Genomic DNA, 12,290 nt, shown 5'->3' on the forward strand with positions numbered 1-12,290 from the left:
TTTCAAAAGGCCTCATTTTCACATCAACAGACGGTATTAGTTTCAACCGGCTGTAGCAACTCGTGCCTACACACACGTCATATGTATGCCCTTAATGACATCTCAGGTCATAATAGTTGTTCATAATTAATTCTAGCATCCTCAATTAACCTCATATTAATCAAACCCTCATTTTAAATTTTTGCAATACTGACAGTAATTTACCCGAATTAACGAGTCACATTTAACGTCACCTGGGCACTCACATCGTGGGGCTAAAACTTCCATATTTACAACAAATTATGGCTAAATATGCACAGAATCTCGTAAAAGAATTATCAATTAAGTCTAACAGGCATGACTCACTATTAGTACTATAGTTCAAATTTAATTTCACAAAGGGAGAATTTAAACTCATAAAGTTTTCACCACAAGGACCTCGTCCTTATATAACTTCCACCGCGGCTTGTAGCCCAGTTTAAATATTTCACATCATATAAAAATGTGAGGATCTCGTACTCAACTCTGAATCACAAGTATTTTGCACATTATGCCAAATGAAATTTTTCCATTTCCTTTCTTTCTTCTTTTTAATAAATTCCATAAATAATTTTCACAACACATAATGAACTCCCATACCAATAGGGCATGTAATTCATAAAATTGAACTCAATTATTCCGAAATCACATCAAAACCCACTGTAGTAAGTAATAGAAAGTCATTTTTGGACTTATAGCCCTCAATAGTGAACAAAAATAAAAATGATAGATACGGGCTAACATCATCAAATCTTCCAACAGGGATAAACACATGAGTGGTGTACAAAATCACTAACTCACCATACATGGAGCATGATAGGAGGTCTGACCTCGATAATTAGAATTGAATCAAAATAAGAATAGTGCTCCTCTATTACGAATTAAATCATACATGTAACAACACCATCTAGTGTAAAGGCCTCAGCCATACCATATCAATTATATCAATGGGTCGGGCCTCCCCCTCTAGAGCGCCCTCTACCTGCTTGTCCTCCGCCCTTAACTGACTGTGCATGTGGGGTAGTAACTGAAATAGAGCCTGTAGCCTGAGTATTCTGATGAAATCTGCTTCTCCCAAGTCTGGGACAATCTCTCATGATGTGGCTAGTATCACCATACTGATAACAACCCCTCTGCGGGTTCGGCTACTCATACTGAGTATGTGCCGGATAACTGGAATAACCATTATAGGAACCCTGTGCCGGTGGTGCATTAAAAGAACATTCTGGAGCACCCCGAGTATTCTGAAATTATTTCCATGACCCGGCTGATACTGAAATATAGAATTATTAAGGACGCGGGAATACCACAAGTCCCAACATCATCCCATACAATTCTCAGCTCTTAATCATATACAAGTTTTGGAGAACATTTCAATACCACATATATACATCTCAAGCCAAAACTAATATAACACATGACCCCGCAATCTGATTGTTGATAGTGGACTCCCCTCACTTGGCGCGAAGCCATAGGACACAGTCCGATGATCCACAATACTAACCTTCACCACTCGTACGTCACCAGTCATAAGACATATCAAACCATTTATTAGGCGCATGTCATCCTCGTGACAGTCAAAATTGCTTCCTCGAGTGCCTTGACTGCTAATATGTACCTTTCACTAAATGTAAATCCCATACAAACTACATAGTCTCTAATACCACCAACTATCTTCAGATCTACATCCACCTCGTGACCCTACCACGATTGTGATGATTAGGCAATTAATTAAACCTTCTTAAGATCATACTTATCAACCAGATGCCAGAACCTGCTGCACCCCCATGAGCACAACTGAATGATCTCTCAATAGTTCTGCATCCTTGATCTGGACGACACGTTGTAACAATGGTTGAGCAAACCTGGCTCCCTTATAACCCCTCTGTAGTATCACGAACCGTTGGCACATAGTTGATACCCAGTGCACAATTTCATACACGAGTGGATGCAAAAGGACCTAAGATTTATGCTTCAAGCTGAATAAATGCCGCACGATAAGGAATGGAAGAAGTGAAAATTTTTCCTACTAGCTCTGTAGCCTCTCAAAGATAAATACAGACGTCTCCGTACCAATCCACAAGACTCTACTAAACTCGTTCGTCACTCGTAGAACCTATGAACCTAGAGCTCTTATACCAACTTATCATGACCCAAAATCCCACCATAGGCGTCGTGATGGCACTTAGTCTCTAAGACTAGGTAAGCCGATTACAATAACCATTCAAGCTTTTTTTTATATATAAACCAACAGTGGAAATAATTACAAATATAACAACCTCCCAAGACTGGTAATACTGAGTCACGAACTCTAACTGAATACATGAAATGATCTCAAGGATCGAATACTCAACACTGTTTGATTAATATTTAACAGTACAATAAAATGAAAAGACTTCAAGAGACTGCGACAACCAAGCAGCTCTACCTTGAATCCTTGCGATCACACTTTAACCCTGTCCAATTCCGATAGCTCCAATACCTGGCTCTGCACAAAAATATGTAGAAGTGTAGTATGAGTACACCACAGTCGGTACCGAATAAGTATCAAGTCTAACCTCAGTGGAGTAGTGACGAGGTACAGATGAGAAACTCATTAGTCTAATAACCTGTGCAATATAGTATACAAAAATAATAGAAAACAAATAACAATGATGGCAACAATAATCAACCAGTGATATACACAACAGGGCGACAAGAACACCATAAATATTGCGCAACAAATAATGAATACAAGTACAACCAATTAATCAAGTCCTTCCAATATAAATATTTCGCCTATATGTTTTTCAAATAGAAATCTTCAGGATATAATACATTCAATTAAATCTCTTTCAAATAAATCTCTTTCAAATCTCTTTCCTTCAAATAAATATGTTTCAAATAAATCTCTTTCGAATAAAAATCACCACGTGACACAACATTTCAAAATCATAAAATATGGGTCTCCGCTCACTTTCATATTTTCACGGCACCTCATGCCAATTTCTCTATCACAACCGCACGGACAACTCACGTGCCAAATATTATCATCATTTAACCACGGCACCTCGTGCCCACATTTCATATCACAACTGTACGGATAATTCACGTGCCAATATCATCATTTTTTACTCACGACACTCCGTGCCCACAATTCATATTACAACTGCATGGACAGTTCCCGTTCCAATATCAGTATTATTTACTCACGGCACCTCGTGCCCACATTTCATTTCATAATCCGCCTGGCAATAACAACAGGCTCCTAATTTCAACATAGATCAGACTTTTATCAATTTACCGACAACAAGATAAATTGCACAAGGTATAAAAGTAAATACAAGGAAAATCACAACATCACATGAAAATTACCAACGCAATAACCCCACATCATCACATATCATCCCTGACAATAGCCACCCTTATCTCTCCTATAATAGCCTCCCTTATCCCTCCGCCCTGACAATATCAATAGCCACCCTTATCGCTCATATAATATCCTCCCTTATCGCTATGTTTAATAGCCTCCCTTATCACTCCGCTCAGGCAATATCCCAACACACATAACAATAGTGAAATGCCACCCTTATGCCCGCATAATGTCAACAATGGGATGCCACCCTTATACGCCGCATAACAGTAACCCAAATCACACAACAATTCACACAGAATATTATCACAATATCACATCATCATCAACTCGTATTTACAAATTTCCCGTAGGCCACAACCACTCCAAAGGTACAGTAAAGTCAATTAATTTCATAACAGATAGTCCACGGCTCAACACAATGTATATAAAACCTCAAAAACAACCACAAGGATGGGAAAATAACTCATCATACGACAACGCCTTCTTTAATCCAAATTTTAGATAAATATATAAACGCCTCAATTTAAACTTATTTAATTAAATATAACGTGCACAACATCTTAACAAAATGTTCGGGAGTGAACAACTCAACCGAAGAATATTTCACATTTTGGCACTTTGCCTCAATATGATTCACGACCCTTATAATTCAATACCAAGTTTTTCAACAACATGAACTAAAAAGTAATTCATCAAGGAACAACACCTCTTTTAAATTACAACATCATAAAATAATAGATTTATTCATCTTATTAACTAAATTTCCCATTTAAATTATCTGTAGATAAAATCAATAATGAAAGTACTTTCCTTAAAAATAGCAACTCAAACAAACACAGAGTTCACATAAAACTCAAATGGGTGTCACGACCCGAAACTTCCCACCGACGGGACCGTGATGGCGCATAACATTTCACTTGGTAGGCAAGCCAATGTTAGAGAATCATTAAACCCCTTCCTTATTTCCATTAAGTAAATAACAATAATTAACCGAAAATGAAATATAATAAGTGCGGAATATCATAAAACTGTATTAATTACTACCACCCGGATCTGCAGTCACAATTCACGAACATTCTAGAATTTACTACAAGTAATAGTCTGAAAGAAATATAACTGTCTGAATGAAAGAAAACAGTAGGACATAAAAAGATAGACGGGGACTTCAAGGTCTGTGAATGCCGACAGATCTACCTTGAGTCTCCGGATAGCTGACCAATAGCAAATCTCGATCAACCTAAGCCTATATCAAAATCTGCACAGAAAGTGCAGAGTACAACATCGATACAACCGACCCCATGTACTGGTAAGTGTCGAGCCTAACCTCGACGAAGTAGTGACGAGGCTAAGGCAAGGCACCTACAATCTACCTGTACAATTTAACAGTGTATACGCAAATAACAGGAATGAAGAACTAAACAAGAAATGTTGGGAGGGGAAACACACTGAGGGGAATACAAGATAAGGAACTACAACAAAATGATCACCGGAGAAATATATACCATGAATCAACAGGAATAGTGAATACAGTAAAGAAAAATGCACGGCATCACCCTTCATGCTTTTACTCTCAATCTCACCATAAAATTAATAGAAACGACATGGCATCACCCTTCATGCTTTTACTCTCATATCATGGCACGGCATCACCCTTCGTGTATTAACACTCACAATTTGGCATGGCATCACCCTTCGTGCATTAACACTCACAATATGGTACGACATCACCCTTCGTGCATTAACACTCACAATATGGCACGGCATCACCCTTCGTGCATTAACACTTACAATATGGCACGACATCACCCTTACCATAATGCAATGCATAAATAACAACAGGCAGATAGAATAACAAGTACAAACCTTACTTCAACATTTGGTTCCATATTATCAATCTAAACTTGAAATAAAATTCAATTATCACCAGAAAATTTCTGTAAACATGATAGAACGATAATTTGAACAACACTAGTATAACACATAGCAATTTGACATAGGAAAAGACAATATACGAAAAACAAAGAAACATGGAAAAACAGGTAAATTGACGACGCATAGGTACTCGTCACCTCACATATACGCCGCTCACATGAATTTCACTTAGCAAATAATCTAAGGTTCCTAATTCCCTCAAGTCAGGGTTAGACACAACACTTACCTCGCTCCGTAGACCACTTAATTCTCAATCACAGCTTTTCCTTTGGAATTCACCTCCAAACCACTCGTATCTATTCAAAAATGACTCAATATTATCAAATATTGCTAAAGGAATCAATTATATTGCTTAAATTAAATTTTCCAATTTTTCCTCTAAAAGTCGAAAAATCGACCCCGGGCCCGCTTGGTCAAAACTCGAGGTTCGGACCAAATTCTTTTTTACCCATTCGCCCCCAAACCCGAATATGTATTTAGTTTTGGAATCCGACCTCAAATTGAGGTCTAAATCCCCAAATTCCCGAAATCCCTATTTTCTACCCTAACCCCTAATTCTACCATGAAAACTCTAGAGTTTTGGTTAAAAATTCAAGAAATGTAATGGGTAATTGAAAGAAAATAGTTTAGAATCAATTACCAACACTTTGGGAAAGGAAATGGCTCTTGAAAATCGCCTCTACCCGTTTGGTTCTTGAAAAATATTGAAGAAATGGCTTAAACACGTGTTTTGATTCTGTTTTATGCACTGGGCGACAGTGTGCATCGCGTTCGCAAGGCCACTGCCCCGTTCGCGAAGGGTACTGGCTGCAAAGCCTTCGCGTTCGCGAGACCCAGATCACGTTCGCGATGGTTACTCCCCTCTGGCCTTCGCGTTCGTGAGACGTTGCTCGCGTTCGCGATGGTTATGCCCGACTAGCCTTCGCGTTCGCGAGACGTTGCTCGCGTTTACGATTAAGGAACAACCAACCCTCCCCCAGGTCCCCAAGTGCTTCGCGTTCGCGTTGAGCCGGTCGCATTCACGAAGGGTAAATCCCCCATCACTTCGTGTTCGCGACCATACCTTCGCGTTCGCGAAGAAGAAGTTTCAGCCTCATCAGATTACTCTTCGCGTTCGCGAGAAGACCTTCGCGAACGCGAAGAAGGATATGACAGACACCAGAATCTGCAGAAAACCAGATTTTTCCCAAGTCCAAAACATCCCGTGGCCTATCCGAAACTCACCCGAGCCCTCGAGGCTCCAAACCAAACATGCACACAAGTCCAAAAATATCATACGAACTTGCTCGTGCGATCAAATCACCAAAATAACACCCAGAACTCTAAATTTAGCACCAATTCAAATGAGATTCTCAAGAACACTTTAAAATCCATAACTTCTCAACTGGACGTCCGAAACACATCAAATCAACTCCGTTTCTCACCAAATTTCATAGACAAGTCTTAAATATCATAATGAAACTGTATCGGGCTCCGAAACCAAAATACGGACCCGATACTAACAATGCCAAATATCAATCAATTCTTAAAAACAAATAATTTCCAAACTTTTAATTTTCATCAAAAATTCATATCTTGAGTTAGGGACCTCCGAATTCGATTCTGGGCATACACCCAGGTCCCATAATTCGATACGGAAGTAAAAAATGTTGACCAAAGTCAACTAAAATTAACTTTTAAGGCAAAATTCTTATTTTCATTAGTTTTCAACATAAAAGCTTTTCGGAAAACTGCCCGGGCTGTGCACGCAAATCGAGGAGGGAAAAAATGTGATCTTTAAGGCTTAAGAGTGCAGATTCGAGTTCTAAAACATAAGATGACCTTTTGGGTCATCACATTCTCCACCTCTAAAAAAACTGGTCGTCCTTGAACAGACATAGAAAAATACCTGGGCTGGTGAAAAGGTGGGGATATCTACTCCGCATATCGGACTCGGACTCCCAAGTAGCTGCCTCAATAGGCTAACCTCTCGACTGCACTCGAACTGAAGGGTAACTCTTTGACCTCAACTGACGAACCTGCCGGTCTAGAATGGCCACCAGCTCCTCCTCGTAAGTTAAATCCTTTTCCAACTGGACAAAGCTGAAATCTAACACGTGGGACGGGTCACCATGATATTTCCGGAGCATGGACACATGGAATACCGGATGAACTGAGGATAACCCTGGAGGCAACGCAAGTTTATAAGCTACCTCCCCCACTCTCTCGAGGATCTCAAATGGCCCGATATACCTAGGACTCAACTTGCCCTTCTTCCCAAATCTCATAATACCCTTCATGGGCGATACTCGAAGAAATATTCTTTCTCCAACCATGAATGCAATATCACAAACTTTACGGTCAGCATAACTCTTTTGCCTGGACTGAGCTATACGAAGTCGATCCTATATAATCTTGACCTTGTCCAAGGCCTCCTAAACTAAATTTGTACCCAATAACCGAGCCTCCCCCGGCTCGAACCACCCAACTGGCGACCTACACCATCTACCATATAATGCCTCATAGGGAGCCATCTGAATGCTCGAATGGTAGCTATTATTGTAGGCAAACTCCGCTAACGGCAAAAACTGATCCCAAGAACCTCCAAAGTCAATAACACAGACGCGGAGCAACTCCTCCAAGATCTGAATAGTACGCTCGGACTGCCCGTCTGTCCGAGGATGAAATGTTGTACTCAACTCAACCTGCGTACCCAACTCATGCTGAACTGCCCTTCAAAAGTGCGAGGTAAACTGTGTACCTCGATCAGAAATGATAGACACGGGCACACCATGAAGACGGACGATGTCACGAATATAAATCTCTGCCACAGGAATGAAATGCGCTGACTTAGTCAGCCTATCCACAATGACCCAAACTACGTCGAACTTCCTCTGAGTCCGTGGGAGTCCAACAACAAAGTCCATAGTGATACGCTCCCACTTCCACTCAAGAATATCTAACCTCTGAAGTAAACCACTGGGTCTCTGATGCTCACACTTTACCTGGTGGCAATTTAGGCACCGAGCTACATAGGCAACTATGTCCTTCTTCATTCGCCTCCACCAATAATGCTGCCTCAAGTCCTGATACATTTTGGCGGCGCCCGGATGGATAGAATAACGGGAACTGTGGGACTCCTCAAGGATCAACTCACGAAGTCCATCCACATTAGGCACACAAATACGACCCTGCATCCTCAAAACTCCGTCATCTCCAACAGTAACCTATTTGGCACCACTGTGCCACACTGTGTCTCTAAGGACAAGTAAATGAGGATCGTCATCCTGCCGATCTCTGATGCGCTCAAACAAGGAAGACCGAGCGACTATACAAGCTAGAACACGGCTGGGCTCAGAAATATCTAACCTCACGAACTGGTTGGCCAAGGCCTGAACATCCAATGCAAGCGGTCTCTCACCAACTGGAATATATGCAAGGCTACCCATACTGACTGACTTTTTACTCAAAGCATCGGCCACCACATTGGCCTTCCCAAGATGATACAATATGGTGATATCATAGTCTTTCAATAGCTCCAGCCACCTCCTCTGCCTCAAATTGAGTTCCTTCTGCTTGAACAAATATTGCAAGCTCCGATGATCAGTGAATACCTCACATGGCACGCCATAAAGATAGTGCCTCCAAATCTTCAGCGCGTGAACAATGGCTGCCAGCTCTAGATCATGAACATGGTAATTCTTCTTGTGGACCTTCAGCTATCGTGAAGCATATGCAATAACCTTGCCACCCTGCATAAACACCGCACCCAGACCAATACGAGATGCGTCACAATATACTGTATAAGATCCTGAACTTGTGGGTAACACCAATACCGGTGCCATAGTCAGAGCTATCTTGAGCTTCTGAAAGCTCGCTTCACACTCGTCTGACCACCTGAACGGGGCACCCTTCTGGGTCAATCTGGTCAACGGGGCTATTATAGATAAAAACCCCTCCACAAATCGACGGTAATAGCCCGCCATACCCAGGAAACTACGGATCTCTGTAGCTGATGTGGGTCTAGGCCAGTTCTGGATTGCCTCAATCTTCATAAGATCCACCTGAATACCCTTTGCTGATACAACGTGACCCAAGAAAGCAACTGAACTCAACCAAAACTCGTATTTTGAGAACTTAGCATATAACTAGCTGTCTTTCAGAGCCTAAGAACGATCCGAAGATGCTGCTCATGCTCCCCTTGACTGTGGGAATAGATCAAGATATCATCAATAAACACAACCACAAAGGAGTCCAAGTAGGGTTTGAACACCCGGTTCATCAAATCCATGAATGCTGCTGTGGCATTTGTCAGCCCAAATGACATTACTAGAAATTCATAATGCCTATACCGAGTCCGAAAAGCTGTCTTAGGAGCATCGGATGCCCTAATCCTAAACTGATGGTAGCCAGATCTCAAATCAATCTTTGAAAACACCTTGGCACCCTAAAGCTGATCAAATAAATCATCAATCCTTGGCAATTGATATTTGTTCTTGGTGGTGACTTTGCTCAACTGCCGATAATCTATACACATCCTCATTGATCAATTTTTCTTCTTCACAAACAACACAGATGCACCCCAGGTCGAGACACTAGGTCTAATGAAGCCCTTATCAAACAAATCTTGCAACTGCTCCTTCAATTCTTTCAACTCTGGCGGGGCCATGCGATATGGCGGAATGGAAATAGGCTGAATGCCCGGAACCAAATCAATGCAGAAATCAATATCTCTGTCGGGTGGCATCACCGGCAGGTCTACAGGAAACACTTCTGGAAACTCACGAATAACCGGCACCGAATCTATGGAAGGAACCTCCGCACTAGAATCGCGGACATAGGCCAAATAAGCTAGACACCCCTTCTCGACCATATGTCGAGCCTTCACATAAGAGATAACCCTGCTGGCAGAATGGCCAAGATTCCCTCTCCACTCTAATCGAGGCAACCCCTGCAAGGCTAAGGTCACCGTCTTGGAGTGACAATCTAATATAGCATGATAAGGTGACAGCCAATCCATACCTAGTATGACATCAAAATCAACCATCTGGAGAAGTAGAATATCTACACGAGTCTCAAGACTCCCAATGGTGATCACACACGAACGATAAACACGATCTACAACAATAGCATCTCCCACTGGTGTGGACACATACACAGGAGCACTCAAAGAATCACGGGGCACAACCAAATAGGAAGCAAAATAGGATGACACATAAGAGTAAGTAGATCCCAAATCAAATAGAACTGAAGCATCTCTACTGCAAACTGAAACAGTACCTGTGATAACAGTGTCAGATGACTTAGCCTCAGGCCTAGCTGGGAAAGCATAACACCGGGGCTAGGCCCCACCACCCTAAACTACGTCCCTGGGACGGCCTCTAGCTGGCTGGTCTCCACCTCTAACGGCCTGACCTCCACCTCTAACTGTCTGGCCCCTACCTCTGGCTACCTGACCCCTGCCTCTGGCTAGCTGAGCAGGTGGTGTAGCAACTGGTGCCGGAATCATGGCACGAGAACTCTGATGCTATGAGCTGTCCGTTGCCCGAGGGCAAAATCTGGCAATGTGCCTCGGATCACCACAAGTATAACATAATCTCGGCTGCTGTGACTGCTGACCTTGAAACGGACCCTGTCGACCTGCATAACCACCCTGATAACTCTGGAGTGGAGGTGCACTAATAGGAGCTGGTGGTGCACTGTAGGCTAGTTGGTCGGAATAATGCATCTGAGGGCCACGACCACTTGAGGAACCGTGGGATGCCTGGAGCGCTGAATGAAACGGCTTGGGAGGATGGCCTCTACCAAAAGTACTCCTGCCTCTAGATGAGGCACCGCTGAAATCACCGGAATGACGACAGGAATAGTGAACTCACAGGAATAGTGAATACAGTAAAGAAAACTGCACGGCATCACCCTTCATGCTTTTACTCTCAATCTTACCATAAAATTAATAGAAACGACACGGCATCACCCTTCGTGCTTTTACTCTCATATCATGGCACGACATCACCCTTCGTGCATTAACACTCACAATTTGGCACGGCATCACCCTTCGTGCATTAACACTCACAATATGGCACGACATCACCCTTCGTGCATTAAAACTCACAATATGGCACGACATCACCCTTCGTGCATTAACACTCACAATATGGCACGGCATCACCCTTCGTGCATTAACACTCTCCCTTACCATAATGCAATGCATAAATAATAATAGGGAGATAGAATAACAAGTACAAACCTTACTTCAACATTTGGTTCCATATTATCAATCTCAACTTGAAATAAAATTCAATTATCACCAGAAAATTTCCGTAAACATGATAAGAACGATAATTTGAACAACACTAGTATAACACATAGCAATTTGACATAGGAAAAGACAATATACGAAAAACAGAGAAACGTGAAAAAATAGGTAAATTGGCGATGCATAGGTACTCGTCACCTCACATATACGCCGCTCACATGAATTTCACTTAGCAAATAATCTAAGGTTCCTAATTCCCTCAAGTCAGGGTTAGACACAACACTTAGCTCGCTCCGAAGACCACTTAATTCTCAATCACAGCTTTTCCTTTGGAATTCACCTCCAAACCACTCGTATCTATTCAAAAATGACTCAATAATATCAAATATTGCTAAAGGAATCAATTATATTGCTTAAATTAAATTTTCCAATTTTTCCTCCAAAAGTCAAAAAATCGACCTCGGGCCCGCTTGGTCAAAACCCGAGGTTCGGACCAAAATCTTTTTACCCATTAACCCCCAAGCCCGAATATGTAATTAGTATTGGAATCCGACCTCAAATTGAGGTCTAAATCCCCTATTTTCTACCCTAATCCCTAATTCTACCATGAAAACTCTAGATTTTTGGTTGAAAATTCAAGAAATGTAATGGGTAATTGAAAGAAAATGGTTTAGAATCACTTACCAATACTTTGGGGAAGAAAATGGCTCTTGAAAATCGCCTATACCCGTTTGGTTCTTGAAAAATGTT

The sequence above is a fragment of the Nicotiana tabacum genome, chromosome 22 (genome assembly GCF_000715075.1).
Source record: "Nicotiana tabacum cultivar K326 chromosome 22, ASM71507v2, whole genome shotgun sequence".
In the NCBI taxonomy this organism is placed as follows: domain Eukaryota; kingdom Viridiplantae; phylum Streptophyta; class Magnoliopsida; order Solanales; family Solanaceae; genus Nicotiana; species Nicotiana tabacum.